This window comes from Xenopus tropicalis, chromosome 8 (assembly GCF_000004195.4).
Source record: "Xenopus tropicalis strain Nigerian chromosome 8, UCB_Xtro_10.0, whole genome shotgun sequence".
Taxonomy (NCBI): Eukaryota; Metazoa; Chordata; class Amphibia; order Anura; family Pipidae; genus Xenopus; species Xenopus tropicalis.
Genome location: NC_030684.2, coordinates 5,340,256 through 5,357,091, shown reverse-complemented (window position 1 = coordinate 5,357,091; position 16,836 = coordinate 5,340,256). Strand labels below are relative to the sequence as shown.

Here is a 16,836-nt window from a genome sequence, read left to right as displayed (position 1 = left end):
TGAAGTTTGTTGCCTGACTGTCCGGAGCCCGGAGGGGACACTGGGATCTCTCTCTCCGGCTTCTGCCCTCCTGGGGGGGGTATCTGAATAATCTGCCCCTCTATGGAACCCCCCGGGCACAGGGATATACAGGCAGTGTATTGCCCCCCAGCAGAACCAAGTGCCCCCACCTTCCCTTTATAGTTACCCCCCTATAGTCATATGTCTACCCCAACCCTTCTTCTGCCATAGCCATATCCCCCTACTATCTATCTATCCTTCTATCTATCTATCATCTATCTATCATCTATCTATCTATCCTTCTATCTATCTATCCTTCTATCTATCTATCTATCTATCTATCCTTCTATCTATCTATCTATCATCTATCTATCCTTCTATCTATCTATCCTTCTATCTATCTATCTATCTATCTATCTATCTATCTATCCTTCTATCTATCTATCTATCTATCTATCTATCTATCCTTCTATCTATCTATCTATCTATTTATCTGTCCTTCTATCTATGTATCTATCTATCTATATATCTATCATCTATCTATCCTTCTATCTATCTATCTATTTATCTATCTATCTATCTGTCCTTCTATCTATGTATCTATCTATCTATATATCTATCTATGTATGTATGTATCTATCCTTCTATCAATCTATCTATCATCTATCCTTCTATCTATCTATCTATCGATCTATCTATCTATCTATCCTTGTATCGATCTATCTATCTATCTATCTATCTATCATCTTTCTATCTATCCTTCTATCTATCTATCTATCTATCTATCTATTTATCTATCTATCTATCTGTCCTTCTATCTATGTATCTATCTATCTATATATCTATCTATGTATGTATGTATCTATCCTTCTATCAATCTATCTATCATCTATCCTTCTATCTATCTATCTATCTATCTATCATCTTTCTATCTATCCTTCTATCTATCTATCTATCTATCTATCATCTTTCTATCTATCCTTCTATCAATCTATCTATCGATCTATCTATCTATCCTTGTATCTATCTATCTATCTATCTATCATCTTTCTATCTATCCTTCTATCTATCGATCTATCTATCTATCTATCCTTGTATCTATCTATCTATCTATCTATCTATCTATCTATCTATCATCTATCTATCTCTATCCTTGTATCTATCTATCTATCTATCTATCTATCTATCTATCTATCTATCTATCTATCTATCTATCTATATCTATCCTTCTATCTATCTATCTATCTATCTATCTATCTATATCTATCCTTGTATCTATCTATCTATCTATCTATCTATCTATCTATCTATCTATCTATATCTATCCTTGTATCTATCTATCCTCTCCCCTTGTGCCTCTGGGGGGGGGGGGCAGTTGTTTCTTGTTGTTCTGTGCTGTTGGATTCAGTTTGGGGGCTGTTTCGGTCCCCCCCCCCATTAGAACCAAGTGCGCCCCCCAAGGATCTGACTGCTGTTTAAGTTATTGCCAGACGACATGTTGGGGGGCATTACAGTCAGAAGTGTAAGTGAAACAAACACCCTGCGACTCGGTATCAGCGCCAGTCCTGCCGGCAGTATAAACGCGCGGTTACTATATTGGGCGCTGGGACACTTCCCCTTTAATCTGAATTATCTCCCCCGGCAGAACCTGCGTTATTGTGTGTATGTTGTGGGCTCCGTGTGGTGCCCCTGCCCTTGCTTTGCCTCCTTATTGTGTAGAATGAAGGTGATCCTGATACCCCCCATTCCTGATACCCCCCATTCCTTATACCCCCCATTCCCTTCCCATTCCTTATACCCCATTCCTTATACCCCCCATTCCTTATACCCCCCATTCCTTATACCCCCATTCCTTATACCCCCCATTCCTTATACCCCCCTTTCCTTAACCCCCCATTCCTTATACCCCCCTTTCCTTAACCCCCCATTCCTTATACCCCCCATTCCTTATACCCCCCATTCCTTATACCCCCCATTCCTTATACCCCCCATACCTTATACCCCCCATTCCTTATACCCCCTTTCCTTAACCCCCATTCCTTATACCCCCCATTCCTTATACCCTCCTATTCCTTATACCCCCCTTTCCTTATACCCCCCATTCCTTATACCCCCCATTCCTTATACCCCCCATTCCTTATACCCCCCTTTCCTTATACCCCCCTTTCCTTATACCCCCCCATTCCTTATACCCCCCATTCCTTATACCCCCCATTCCTTATACCCCCCATTCCTTATACCCCCCTTTCCTTATACCCCCCTTTCCTTATCCCCCCTTTCCTTAACCCCCCATTCCTTATACCCCCCATTCCTTATACCCTCCTATTCCTTATACCCTCCTATTCCTTATACCCCCCATTCCTTATATCCCCCTTTCCTTATACCCCCCATTCTTTATACCCCCCATTCCTTATACCCCCCATTCCTTATACCCCCCTTTCCTTATACCCCCCATTCCTTATACCCCCCATACCTTATACCCTCCTATTCCTTATACCCCCCATTCCTTATACCCCCCTTTCCTTATACCCCCCTTTCCTTATACCCCCCATACCTTATACCCCCCATTCCTTATACCCCCCCATTCCGACCTTCATTTACATGGGTTTCTAGATTTCAAGGGGAAGTTAGCCCTAGTGCTTGTGGATTGCAAGTCCTGCTACATTGTTTCAGCAGTCAGAACCAGGATATAAACAACCCGACCAACTGGACAAATTGCTGGGCTCCATCTTCATCATGACGTCCGTGGTGTTTGGGCTCCGACCCACCGGTGCCGCCTTGTTGGGACTGTCCCCCCCCCCATCCCCACCGCTGGGGAGTCCATTAAATCCCAACTAGAGGAAGAGGAGGGAGATTCACTCCCATATGTAAAGGTCAATGCTCGGGGCAATAAAACGCATGGCTGGAGCCGGGGATTATTTACGTTCTCCCCCATGAATTATTCTGCTGGGAGGAATAAGAGAGCGGCTGGGGGGGGGGCTCAGGTTACATTTTATTCAGTGACCCGGGGGGGGGGGGCATCGAGGTCCCTCGTTGGATCAATCCAATTTTGCCTCATCAGAATTCCAGCCCTCGCCACTCCGGCCAATAACCTTCAACCTTGATGTTTTTATTAGCGGGGGGGGGTTGTTAAACATGTCTCCCTGAGGCTGATGGGAAGGGCGGCACTTGGCACGGGCACCTTTCCGGCAGCTGCCCCACGTTGGGTTCAATTGACGAGGCTGGGAAGCAGTGCAAAGCACCCACTACTACCAATGGAAATGTGCTGTATCAATGGTGGTACATAGGGCATCTCCTTAGCCCGAGAACTGCCCAGAGCATGCCCAGGCTGAAAAGCTTCGGTACCGGAACTGGCAGGTGTATCCCATACATACACAGAAGGCCGGCAGGGAGGGGTAGGGCCTTAGGGTTGTTTGTTTGCATAAATTTACATGCAGATATTTTAATTAATATGGTAATGACATGCGTAGGATCTTATTAACTGGCACGGTCTGGGTATGGTGCCATAGTGTTTCCCTTAGACAGTACAGTATGGGGGTACAGCTTATTGTGTGGCCAGAGCATTCCCTCTCTGTATATTTGTATTTATACATATGGGTAGGAGGTGCCATAGTGTTTCCCTTAGACAGTACAGTATGGGGGTACAGCTTATTGTGTGCCCAGAACATTCCTTCTCTGTATATTTGTATTTATACATATGGGTAGGAGGTGCCATAGTGTTTCCCTTAGACAGTACAGTATGGGGGTACAGTTTATTGTGTGCCCAGAACATTCCTTCTCTGTATATTTGTATTTATACATATGGGTAGGAGGTGCCATAGCGTTTCCCTTAGACAGTACAGTATGGGGGTACAGCTTATTGTGTGCCCAGAACATTCCTTCTCTGTATATTTGTATTTATACATATGGGAGGGAGGTGCCATAGTGTTTCCCTCAGACAGTACAGTATGGGGTACAGCTTATTGTGTGCCCAGAACATTCCCTCTCTGTATATTTGTATTTATACATATGGGTAGGAGGTGCCATAGTGTTTCCCTTAGACAGTACAGTATGGGGGTACAGCTTATTGTGTGCCCAGAGCATTCCTTCTCTGTATATTTGTATTTATACATATGGGTAGGGGGTGCCATAGTGTTTCCCTTAGAAAGTACAGTATGGGGGTACAGCTTATTGTGTGCCCAGAACATTCCTTCTCTGTATATCTGTATTTATACATATGGGTAGGAGGTGCCATAGTGTTTCCCATAGACAGTACAGTATGGGGGTACAGCTTATTGTGTGCCCAGAACATTCCTTCTCTGTATATTTGTATTTATACATATGGGTAGGAGGTGCCATAGTGTTTCCCTTAGACAGTACAGTATGGGGGTACAGCTTATTGTGTGCCCAGAACATTCCTTCTCTGTATATTTGTATTTATACATATGGGTAGGGGGTGCCATAATGTTTCCCTTAGACAGTACAGTATGGGGGTACAGCTTATTGTGTGCCCAGAACATTCCCTCTCTGTATATTTGTATTTATACATATGGGTAGGGGGTGCCATAGTGTTTCCCTTAGACAGTACAGTATGGGGGTACAGCTTATTGTGTGCCCAGAACATTCCCTCTCTGTATATTTGTATTTATACATATGGGTAGGGATTTTATTGGATAAAAACATTACAAAAGGCAAAATAACTTCACATTACAATAACATTAAACAAACACAAAAAGCTTTAAAATCAGAAAGAAACGGTTACATTTAGCACAGAGTTCCATTTACATTTAGTTACTCATTTCACTTGTTCTCTTAAAATCCATCTCAAGTCTTTTGATTTTTACATTTGCCATTTACTTGCTCCTCACCGGTTCTTTTGACCTGGAAACTTGGGGCTCCTGCTACTTCCTCCGGTCCCTCCACAATTTCATCCTCCCCCAGAGACCCCCACTCATCCTCTTGGTTTTGGCCTTTCTTTTTATTTTTCCTCCCTCTTGAAACCTCTTCACTGAAAACACTTTTCCTTTTTTCCTTCCTTTCCTCCTCCCTTTCCTTTCCCAGTCTCACCGAAACCTCCTCCTCCTCCTCCCTTTCCTTTCCCAGTCTCACCGAAACCTCCTCTTCCTCCTCCCTTTCCTTTCCCAGTCTCACCGAAACCTCCTCTTCCTCCTCCCTTTCCTTTCCCAGTCTCACCGAAACCTCCTCCTCCTCCCTTTCCTTTCCCAGTCTCACCGAAACCTCCTCTTCCTCCTCCCTTTCCTTTCCCAGTCTCACCGAAACCTCCTCCTCCTCCCTTTCCTTTCCCAGTCTCACCGAAACCTCCTCCTCCTCCTCCCTTTCCCAGTCTCACCGAAACCTCCTCTTCCTCCTCCCTTTCCTTTCCCAGTCTCACCGAAACCTCCTCTTCCTCCTCCCTTTCCTTTCCCAGTCTCACCGAAACCTCCTCTTCCTCCTCCCTTTCCTTTCCCAGTCTCACCGAAACCTCCTCTTCCTCCTCCCTTTCCTTTCCCAGTCTCACCGAAACCTCCTCTTCCTCCTCCCTTTCCTTTCCCAGTCTCACCGAAACCTCCTCTTCCTCCTCCCTTTCCTTTCCCAGTCTCACCGAAACCTCCTCTTCCTCCTCCCTTTCCTTTCCCAGTCTCACCGAAACCTCCTCTTCCTCCTCCCTTTCCTTTCCCAGTCTCACCGAAACCTCCTCTTCCTCCTCCCTTTCCTTTCCCAGTCTCACCGAAACCTCCTCTTCCTCCTCCCTTTCCTTTCCCAGTCTCACCGAAACCTCCTCTTCCTCCTCCATAACTGCAGCCCAGGATTTCCCTAACAAATCAAATCTGTTTTCTGTTTCTACCGCCATCTCTTTGGGCACAGCCTTTCTCTTATTTACTTTCTTTGAGTTTCCACCAACCACCCGCCAATCCTGTTTCTCCGCCCCCTTGCTCCTCCCTCTCAGTGAGCTCCACCCCTTCCCCAGAAGTACTTCCTCCGTTCCCCAAATCCGTTCCTCCCTCAGTCCCCCTTTGCGCTGCTGCCTGAGTCTCCGGTCCCTCCTCGCCCCCCATACCCTCCCCCAGTTCCGCCAGCAGGTTTGGGCACTGTTTCTGGACGTTATGCCAGGCGTCGGGGCAATCCCGGTGTGCGTGGCCCAGTTTCAGGCAGAGATTGCACCTAATGGTGACACAGTCCTTGCTTGGGTGTCCCACCTCCCCACAAAAGGCACATTTCTGTACGGTACATTTGCCGGCCAGATGCCTATTGGAGCCGCATTTAAAGCAGACCCGGGGCTGGCCCACATAGAAACACACCCCCCTGTCCTTCCCTAGAAACAGAGAGTTGGGGAGATGTTTCTGCACATGGAGATGAGAGTGCAGTCTCACCTGGACCTTCCACCCCCCTATCCAAAAACCCTCTTCATCATAGATTCTCTGTAAAGGGGAGAGTACCTGGCACTGCCGCTTTAGCCAAAACATCACATCCTCCTCATTTATGGACTCGCTTTTAAAAATAATTGTCACATTTTTAACCTCCGGCTTTGAAACCGGAATAACCTCAAATCCGTTCCACACGTCCGAGCCCCTCTCTCTCTCATACCCCTTCCAAAATTCCTCCAGCCCCTGGGGCAACTTAAAGCTCAAGTCAAACTCCGTATCAGTGACAGTGACTAGGGCATAAACATCATCTGGGGTGAAACCCAGGGTCTCCTTGATCAGCCTCCTGGCTACGTATCTCCTGCCCGGGAACCCCTCTCTCCCCTGCACCCACTTAATCTTCACTACGTTCCTCCTCTTGCCCGGCTCTGCCACCTCAGTCTGGGGCAACAAAGCCCTCTCTGCCCCCCGCACAATCCTGTCTGCTGCCCCATCCCTGGTATCACTATTAGTAACAGCATCACTGTAAGATACATTGCCCCCTGTTCCACCAGCCCCCCCATGTACCCCCCTCTCCCCCCTCCCGGGAAATCCATCTCCTTTACTTCCCCCTCTTGAACCAACAGTCTCATTTACCCCATTCCCACTGCCACTCACCCCATTCCCACTGCCATTTACCCCATTCCCACTACCACTCACCCCATTCCCACTGCCATTCACCCCAAACTCACTGCCATTCACCCCATTCTCACTACTATTCACCCCAAACTCACTGCCATTCACCCCATTCCCACTGCCACTCACCCCATTCCCACTACCACTGACCCCATTCCCACTACCATTCACCCCATTCCCACTGCCATTCACCCCAAACTCACTGCCATTCACCCCATTCCCACTGCCACTCACCCCATTCCCACTACCACTGACCCCATTCCCACTACCATTCACCCCATTCTCACTACTATTCACCCCAAACTCACTGCCATTCACCCCATTCTCACTACTATTCACCCCAAACTCATTGCCATTCACCCCATTCCCACTGCCACTCACCCCAAACTCACTGCCATTCACCCCATTCCCACTGCCATTCACCCCAAACTCACTGCCATTCACCCCATTCTCACTACTATTCACCCCATTCTCACTACCATTCACCCCAAACTCACTGCCATTCACCCCATTCTCACTACTATTCACCCCAAACTCACTGCCATTCACCCCAAACTCACTGCCATTCACCCCATTCCCACTCAGAGAGAGAGTCTCTGTATGTTGGTGCAGGTCACATGGGGCAGTCTCTGTGACAGTCTGTGAAACTACAGCCTGCTGAGCATCCTGGGAAAAAGGAAAAGTCATTGCTGGTTTGGGCTTATGTGGCTGCTCCATTTGCTGGAAGCTCTCTCTATTCCCACACAGTTCTTGCCCGGGCCCGATTGCCCCCATGGTGCTGCCCATCTCCTGCTCGGTCTCCTCTAGTTCTTTATTAATAAAAGCCAATTCCCTTATTATCTCAGATCTCCTTCCCCCGTTACACAGTCCCAGATCAGCAGCCAAAAGCTCAATCCGTAGCTTTAAATCTCCCTCCTTTCTCTCCAACACAGACATTTTGTGCATAAAGTCAGTAATTACCTCAGGCTGCGGCCTCTCTCCCCCTTCCCCCTCAGGCTGAGCCGCACACAGTCCCGGCTGCAATGCTCGGCCCTGACAGCCCAGTGAGTTAGTGGCAGGTACCTGTGGGCCGGCGGCCATGTTGGGCTCCTCACTCAGTGCACTTTCAGCAACTTCCATAGCGACAGGGCTCTCCCCCGCTGCTCCCGGCACCTCCATGCTGCCTCTCTCCTGCTCACCGGTCCCAGAGGTCATGGCGCCTGCTTCCTGTTCCTCCCGGGCCTCCGTCCCGCAGCTTCCCGCAGGCACGCCGGCCTGGATTCCCCGGGCAGACTCCCCCACACAGCCAGGTGAGCTAGTTTGAACTTTTCTAAGTGAGGCCTTACGTGCCGGTCGCTTCTTTCTTCCAATCAGCATAGCTTTCTGTGCAGCAGCGCTGTCTGTTATGGCCGCCGCTCCTGCAGCCCTCCTGCTAGAACCCAAGCGGGTCTCCACTCTCCTACCTGATGGGTCACTCATCTTTCCCCTCATTATTAAATTCCAGGGAAAGGGAAAAGTACTGAGCAAAAACCTTTCCCAAATACCCCCCCAGACCCAAAAAAGGGCCTGGGAGTTGCAGCAGCACACACCACCTGCTTGCTCTCAGTATGGGGGTGGAGCTTATTGTGTGCCCAGAACATTCCTTCTCTGTATATTTGTATTTATACATATGGGTAGGGGGTGCCATAGTGTTTCCCTTAGACAGTACAGTATGGGGGTGGAGCTTATTGTGTGCCCAGAACATTCCCTCTCTGTATATTTGTATTTATACATATGGGTAGGGGGTGCCATAGTGTTTCCCTTAGACAGTACAGTATGGGGGTACAGCTTATTGTGTGCCCAGAACATTCCCTCTCTGTATATTTGTATTTATACATATGGGTAGGGGGTGCCATAGTGTTTCCCTTAGACAGTACAGTATGGGGGTACAGCTTATTGTGTGCCCAGAACATTCCTTCTCTGTATATTTGTATTTATACATATGGGAGGGAGGTGCCATAGTGTTTCCCTTAGACAGTACAGTATGGGGGTACAGCTTATTGTGTGCCCAGAACATTCCCTCTCTGTATATTTGTATTTATACATATGGGTAGGGGGTGCCATAGTGTTTCCCTTAGACAGTACAGTATGGGGGTACAGCTTATTGTGTGCCCAGAACATTCCCTCTCTGTATATTTGTATTTATACATATGGGTAGGGGGTGCCATAGTGTTTCCCTTAGACAGTACAGTATGGGGGTACAGCTTATTGTGTGCCCAGAACATTCCCTCTCTGTATATTTGTATTTATACATATGGGTAGGGGGTGCCATAGTGTTTCCCTTAGACAGTACAGTATGGGGGTACAGCTTATTGTGTGCCCAGAACATTCCCTCTCTGTATATTTGTATTTATACATATGGGAGGGAGGTGCCATAGTGTTTCCCTTAGACAGTACAGTATGGGGGTACAGCTTATTGTGTGCCCAGAACATTCCTTCTCTGTATATTTGTATTTATACATATGGGAGGGAGGTGCCATAGTGTTTCCCTTAGACAGTACAGTATGGGGGTACAGCTTATTGTGTGCCCAGAACATTCCTTCTCTGTATATTTGTATTTATACATATGGGTAGGGGGTGCCATAGTGTTTCCCTTAGACAGTACAGTATGGGGTACAGCTAACTGTGTGCCCAGAACATTCCTTCCTTCTGGTTCTGACCCATCATCCCATGCCCTTGTGTATCTAGGCCGGAACCACAGCTCTTCACTTCCGTTTTGCATGTAATCGTTCCCTGTTTCTCAAATAATGAGATCATTTTCTTGTAGAACTCGCCCCCCGGGGGGGCACTATGTGAGTACTAAGGGGAAATCCTTATAGTATATCTGCGTATTTACGAGATAGAGATACAGAGCTCGGCCCAGTTCTGCACCGGGAAATGGGTCGGTTCTGCTTCCTCAAAGACTTATTTTGAAGGGGGATGGAGGGGGGTTAGGGTTCCATTGATGAGTTCATGATGCCCTCAATGGGAGTTGACCTTCCAGTTTCCATTCATAATGCCTCCCCTTGGCTGCCCACTCCCCCCACCCCCTTCTGCCAGTCCCTGGGCCAACTGCCATATACGGCTCCCATTCATTCTGTGGGGTTCCATCCCACAGGGGTCAGTTGGGTTGGGCTCAGGGCTCAGTCAGGGAAGGTTCCCACTAGATGGTGGAACAGTGTTGCTGGGAGTTGCTCCCATTCAGCCACAAGAGCATTAGTCAGGTTGGGCAGTGATGTTGGGGATCAGGCTCACAGTCGGGGTTCCATCCCACAGGGGCCAGTTGGGTTGGGCTCAGGGCTCAGTCAGGGAAGGTTCCCACTAGATGGTGGAACAGTGTTGCTGGGAGTTGCTCCCATTCAGCCACAAGAGCATTAGTCAGGTTGGGCAGTGATGTTGGGGATCAGGCTCACAGTCGGGGTTCCATCCCACAGGGGGCAGTTGGGTTGGGCTCAGGGCTCAGTCAGGGAAGGTTCCCACTAGATGGTGGAACAGTGTTGCTGGGAGTTGCTCCCATTCAGCCACAAGAGCATTAGTCAGGTTGGGCAGTGATGTTGGGGATCAGGCTCACAGTCGGGGTTCCATCCCACAGGGGGGCAGTTGGGTTGGGCTCAGGGCTCAGTCAGGGAAGGTTCCCACTAGATGGTGGAACAGTGTTGCTGGGAGTTGCTCCCATTCAGCCACAAGAGCATTAGTCAGGTTGGGCAGTGATGTTGGGGATCAGGCTCACAGTCGGGGTTCCATCCCACAGGGGGGCAGTTGGGTTGGGCTCAGGGCTCAGTCAGGGAAGGTTCCCACTAGATGGTGGAACAGTGTTGCTGGGAGTTGCTCCCATTCAGCCACAAGAGCATTAGTCAGGTTGGGCAGTGATGTTGGGGATCAGGCTCACAGTCGGGGTTCCATCCCACAGGGGTCAGTTGGGTTGGGCTCAGGGCTCAGTCAGGGAAGGTTCCCACTAGATGGTGGAACAGTGTTGCTGGGAGTTGCTCCCATTCAGCCACAAGAGCATTAGTCAGGTTGGACACTGATGTTGGGGATCAGGCTCACAGTCGGGGTTCCATCCCACAGGGGGCAGTTGGGTTGGGCTCAGGGCTCAGTCAGGGAAGGTTCCCACTAGATGGTGGAACAGTGTTGCTGGGAGTTGCTCCCATTCAGCCACAAGAGCATTAGTCAGGTTGGGCAGTGATGTTGGGGATCAGGCTCACAGTCGGGGTTCCATCCCACAGGGGGCCAGTTGGGTTGGGCTCAGGGCTCAGTCAGGGAAGGTTCCCACTAGATGGTGGAACAGTGTTGCTGGGAGTTGCTCCCATTCAGCCACAAGAGCATTAGTCAGGTTGGGCAGTGATGTTGGGGATCAGGCTCACAGTCGGGGTTCCATCCCACAGGGGGCAGTTGGGTTGGGCTCAGGGCTCAGTCAGGTTCTTCCCATCTCAGCAAACCCATTCTGTAGGACCCGGTTCTTTACATGGGGGGACATTATTGGGCTGAAACAGGAAAGGGACCCCCAAACTGTTCCTTAAGGTTTCGCCATAACCAGGGGCTCAAACCATGGAAACAGCCCCGGACCATTATTCTTCCTTCAGTTTGAAGTTTCAAAAGCGGTTTGGTTGCTAGGATCCAAATTACCTTAGCAACCAGGGAGTGGTTTGATTAAGAGACTGGTATATGAATAGGGGAGGGACTGAATAGAAAGATAAGGAATAAAAAGTAACAATAACAATAAAACTGGAGCCTCACAGAGCAATAGGGTTTGGCTGCCCGGGTCAGTTATCCTGTTGCTAGGGCTCAAATTACCTTAGCAACCAGGCAGGGGTTTGAATGAGAGGCGGGTATATGAATAGGGGAGGGGCTGAATAGAAAGATAAGGAATTAAAAGTAACAATAACAATAAAACTGGAGCCTCACAGAGCAATAGGGTTTGGCTGCCGGGGTCAGTGACCCCCATTTGAAAGCTGCAAAGAGGCAGAAGAAAAAGGCAAATAATTCAAAAACTATAAAAAGTAAACAATGAAGACCAATTGAAAAGTTGCTTAGTATTGGCCATTCTATAACATAGTAGAGGTGAATTTCCCCTTTAAATCAGTATCAGTCCGGGTTCTAACGAGCTTGTTACCGTACAGAGAAGCAATGGGTTCTGGGAAACGGACTCAGTGCCAGGGGCCTGGGGGCATTTGTTGCCCGGAGCGATTGCCCCTGCCGGGGAGTAATTAGCCTTAAATCTCCTGTCCCCTTTGATTCCGCAGAGCAGGGAAATAATTACATTCCCTAATAACGAGCGGAATTAGTGACAGTGATTTACTGCCGTGCTGGCAATTATTCCTGACTTTGGCAATAACGTCGGCGCTTGGTCAGAACAGAGGGAATCATGGGAAGCGAGATGGCATTTTGCTTGTGCGGGTACAAACTGTATTCTCTGTGCCATCTGGGCTGGTACCGGCTCTATTTCTGCCTGCAATTAGCTTCTAATCATCATAATATCATCCCCCCATTGTAAGCAGCAGTCCTGCCCTGCTTTATGGCTGAGATTCTAGCTATCTGTATAACAGAGCATTCTGTCACAGTGGCACAGATCCTATCTGATCCCCCCATTGTAAGCAGCAGTCCTGCCCTGCTTTATGGCTGAGATTCTAGCTATCTGTATAACAGAGCATTCTGTCACAGTGGCACAGATCCTATCTGATCCCCCCCCATTGTAAGCAGCAGTCCTGCCCTGCTTTATGGCTGAGATTCTAGCTATCTGTATAACAGAGCATTCTGTCACAGTGGCACAGATCCTATCTGATCCCCCCCATTGTAAGCAGCAGTCCTGCCCTGCTTTATGGCTGAGATTCTAGCTATCTGTATAACAGAGCATTCTGTCACAGTGGCACAGATCCTATCTGATCCCCCCCCATTGTAAGCAGCAGTCCTGCCCTGCTTTATGGCTGAGATTCTAGCTATCTGTATAACAGAGCATTCTGTCACAGTGGCACAGATCCTATCTGATCCCCCCCCATTGTAAGCAGCAGTCCTGCCCTGCTTTATGGCTGAGATTCTAGCTATCTGTATAACAGAGCATTCTGTCACAGTGGCACAGATCCTATCTGATCCCCCCATTGTAAGCAGCAGTCCTGCCCTGCTTTATGGCTGAGATTCTGCCGGTTAGGCTGCAATTTCTATTGGTTCCGCCATGTAAGGGATAATTGCAGGTCGGCAGAGTGATAGACGACAACGGTGGCAGATTGGTGCAATCCATCATTGCCTTCCCAGGGCTCGTTTGTTCTCCACCCACCACTAACCCCCCCCCCCCCCCACTAGAATCACAATTATAAGTCCATAGGAATGCAGGAGCAGCAGAACAGAGATCTGCCCTATACGGTACCTCCTACATATCAGGGGGCTAGAGGGGGCAACACCTATATATCAGGGGGCTAGAGGGGGCAACACCTATATATTGGGGGCTAGAGATGGCACCACCTACATATCAGGGGGCTAGAGGTGTCACCACCTATATATCAGGGGGCTAGAGGTGGCACCACCTATATATCAGGGGGCTAGAGGTGGCACCACCTATATATCAGGGGGCTAGAGGTGGCACCACCTATATATCAGGGGGCTAGAGGTGGCACCACCTATATATCAGGGGGCTAGAGGTGGCACCACCTATATATCAGGGGGCTAGAGGTGGCACCACCTATATATCAGGGGGCTAGAGGGGGCAACACCTATATATCAGGGGGCTAGAGGGGGCACCACCTACATATCAGGGGGCTAGAGGTGGCACCTACATATCAGGGGGCTAGAGGGGGCACCACCTACATATCGGGGGGCTAGAGGTGGCACCACCTACATATTGGGGGGCTAGAGGTGGCACCACCTACATATCGGGGGGCTAGAGGTGGCATCACCTACATATCAGGGGGCTAGAGGGGGCACCACCTACATATTGGGGGGCTAGAGGTGGCACCACCTACATATCGGGGGGCTAGAGGTGGCATCACCTACATATCAGGGGGCTAGAGGGGGCACCACCTACATATCAGGGGGCTAGAGGGGGCACCACCTACATATTGGGGGGCTAGAGGTGGCATCACCTACATATCAGGGGGCTAGAGGGGGCACCACCTACATATTGGGGGGCTAGAGGTGGCACCACCTACATATCAGGGGGCTAGAGGGGGCACCACCTACATATCAGGGGGCTAGAGGTGGCACCACCTACATATTGGGGGGATAGAGGTGGCATCACCTACATATCAGGGGGCTAGAGGGGGCACCACCTACATATTGGGGGGATAGAGGTGGCATCACCTACATATCAGGGGGCTAGAGGGGGCACCACCTACATATCAGGGGGCTAGAGGTGGCACCACCTACATATTGGGGGGCTAGAGGTGTCACCACCTACATATTGGGGGGCTAGAGGTGGCACCGAGTACCCAGAGCCATAACCTTCTCGCGCCGGCCGGGAATCTCGTCTCTCGCTTGACAGCCGAAGATGTAAATGTGTTTAATCTCCCTGGTTAGATACTCCGCGAGCGGTGACCCCCTAGCGCACTCCGAGGGCAGCCATTTCCCTGGGGTTCGAGGAATTTTACGCTTGTAAAAATATCGTCGGCATAATTGATAAGACAGGGGCCTCTCTGTCTCGTTTACTGGGTCACCGCGCTGTCTGTGTCCAACAGGAGAATCCTTGCACCGAGGGCTCCATCGTCCCAGAGGATCGTTTTAATTACCCACGTTCCTCCTAATGTGCGGGGGGGGGGGGGCTGGATATGAGCATTTGTATCCATTGAACCAGGCCCAGTTTGTCCTGACCTTCTGTAAGCTCCCTGCCCCGGAACACAACATCCACAATACAAACCCTCATCCATGGTTGAGAAGCTACTCTATGACCCAGAGGGGATAATGATGTTCTACACAGAGTAAACTGCCCCCCCAATATGGAAATGGTAGTAATGGTTCTCTACACTATTTACAATCTAGATAAAGTCATAGGAGCCTAAGGGAATAGGGTGACTCTCAATAAAGCCAATGATGTGGGGTTTAACTGGATTTAGGTTGGACTTTCCCAAACCAGGAGGGAACATAACACTATTTTGTTTTCCCATGAAGCCCCTCTCTCTGTGTCAGAGAGATGGATGGGACATGGGTTTCTTCTGGCACAACCCTAGCTTGTACATCTCTACATACAAGGTGCAAGTGCTTTGTATATAGGTCTCTAAGGGCCAATGTAGCCAAGCCATTACCCTTCTTGTAAACACGACCTCTTAATGGTATGGCCCATCCATTTTGTGGATTTCTGAGCCTACTTGGGTTCAATGGAACGTTTCAAAATGTACCTTTTGATCCCTCCGTAAATTGGAGAATGTCATCATCAACCAGTGAAGGGTTGGCGATGGCCAAGATGGAAGTGGTATGAAAGCCAGTTGGTGGCCCTGAACCTCAACTGTGGCCAAGATTTCCCAGCCTATGAGGGTGCCCAAGGCACAGGAAGACTGACAGGTAGAGGCACCAAAGTCAAAGCTTGTATTGTCTCAGTCTAGAGCAAAGGCCCCATTTTTTACCTTTTTACCTATAAGCTACATTCAAAATAAAAAAAGTTCCTGGGGGTGCCAATTATGGGCTGTGATTGGCTATTTGGTAGCCTCTATGTGGACTGGCAGCCTACAGGAGACTAGTAGTAGGCAGGACACTTGGTTTTGGTGCAACCAAGACTTGCCCCAAGCCAAGAATTCCAAAAGCACCTACTTTGAGACCATCCAAGGGGTTGGTGTGCAACAAATTGCTTCAGAGCCACTGGTTGGGGATCACGGCTCTAGCGATTAAACCACAGATCCACTCCTTTCCCATAGGCACAGTTGGAATGTGGAATATGGAAGCTCCATCATAGTAGAGAAGTCATAGCAGGGGCAGATATCCTAAACCTTATTATTGCCTGGGACAAATATTTAATCTAGGCCTCAGCTTGGCGACTCAAGATTCAATTCATAATTAATTAGGAAGGAGGAAGAAGTATTACTGTATTACAAGGGGTCTTGGAGATCCACCATAAACCCTGAGGAGACCCCGTTTTTGGTTCCCGAACCACTGTCCTAAACATTAATGTCTGTGAAGGTTCTCAGTCATGGATTGAGATCTTCTACTGTTGAAGCCAGGAACAATGTCAAGGGCGTCACTTCTAGACTCTAGACCAGCGGTTCTCAACCTGTGGGTCAGGTCCCCTTTGGGGGGTCACCTAAGACCATCGGAAAACACATATTTCCCACGGTCTTAGGAATAATTTTATGGTTGGGGGTCACCACAACATGAGGAACTGTATTAAAGGGTGGCGGCATTAGGGAGGTTGAGAACGACTGCTGTAGACTTCTTTCTCCTTCTATTGATGCAGAACTCCATTGGTTGCGTCGTTAATGAACGTTCTTTTATTACAGAAGTGGGTTTCTTCCACCTATCAGTAACGCGGGTCTCCATGGCAGGTACCATTTCTATAGATTATCTAAAAATACCGAAGGCAGTGGGCAACTGTTGAACTCAATCAAGGAGATGAGAGAGTTCCAGAATCTCGGGGGAACTTTTGTGGTGGAAACCGTCTTCCTTTCGGTCCTTGATGAGAAGCCACCAGTAGATGTATGTTCCGTCTCTAATTAACGGCTGGAAAAATGCCGGCACCGCCGTTGCCGGATGGTCTGTCTGTTTACGGTGCAGTTTTTGCTTTGGAACAGGCTGTGCTGCAGCCCAGGAATAATGGGGGTCGGCTCGGTATTGATCTCTCCCCGCGCTAAAGCTCCATCTGAGAAGGTAATGAAACGACGCGGCGCAGGGGCCATATATTATCCCCATA

The 16,836-nt window shown here is 49.0% G+C and overlaps 1 protein-coding gene across 2 annotated transcripts in view; it reads left to right on the top strand.

Annotated features, from left to right (window-relative positions):
* The window catches only part of fam163b (family with sequence similarity 163 member B), a 38,413-nt gene that overhangs the window by 296 nt on the left and 21,281 nt on the right, over positions 1-16,836 (top strand). The gene's annotated exons all lie outside the window — the stretch shown is intronic.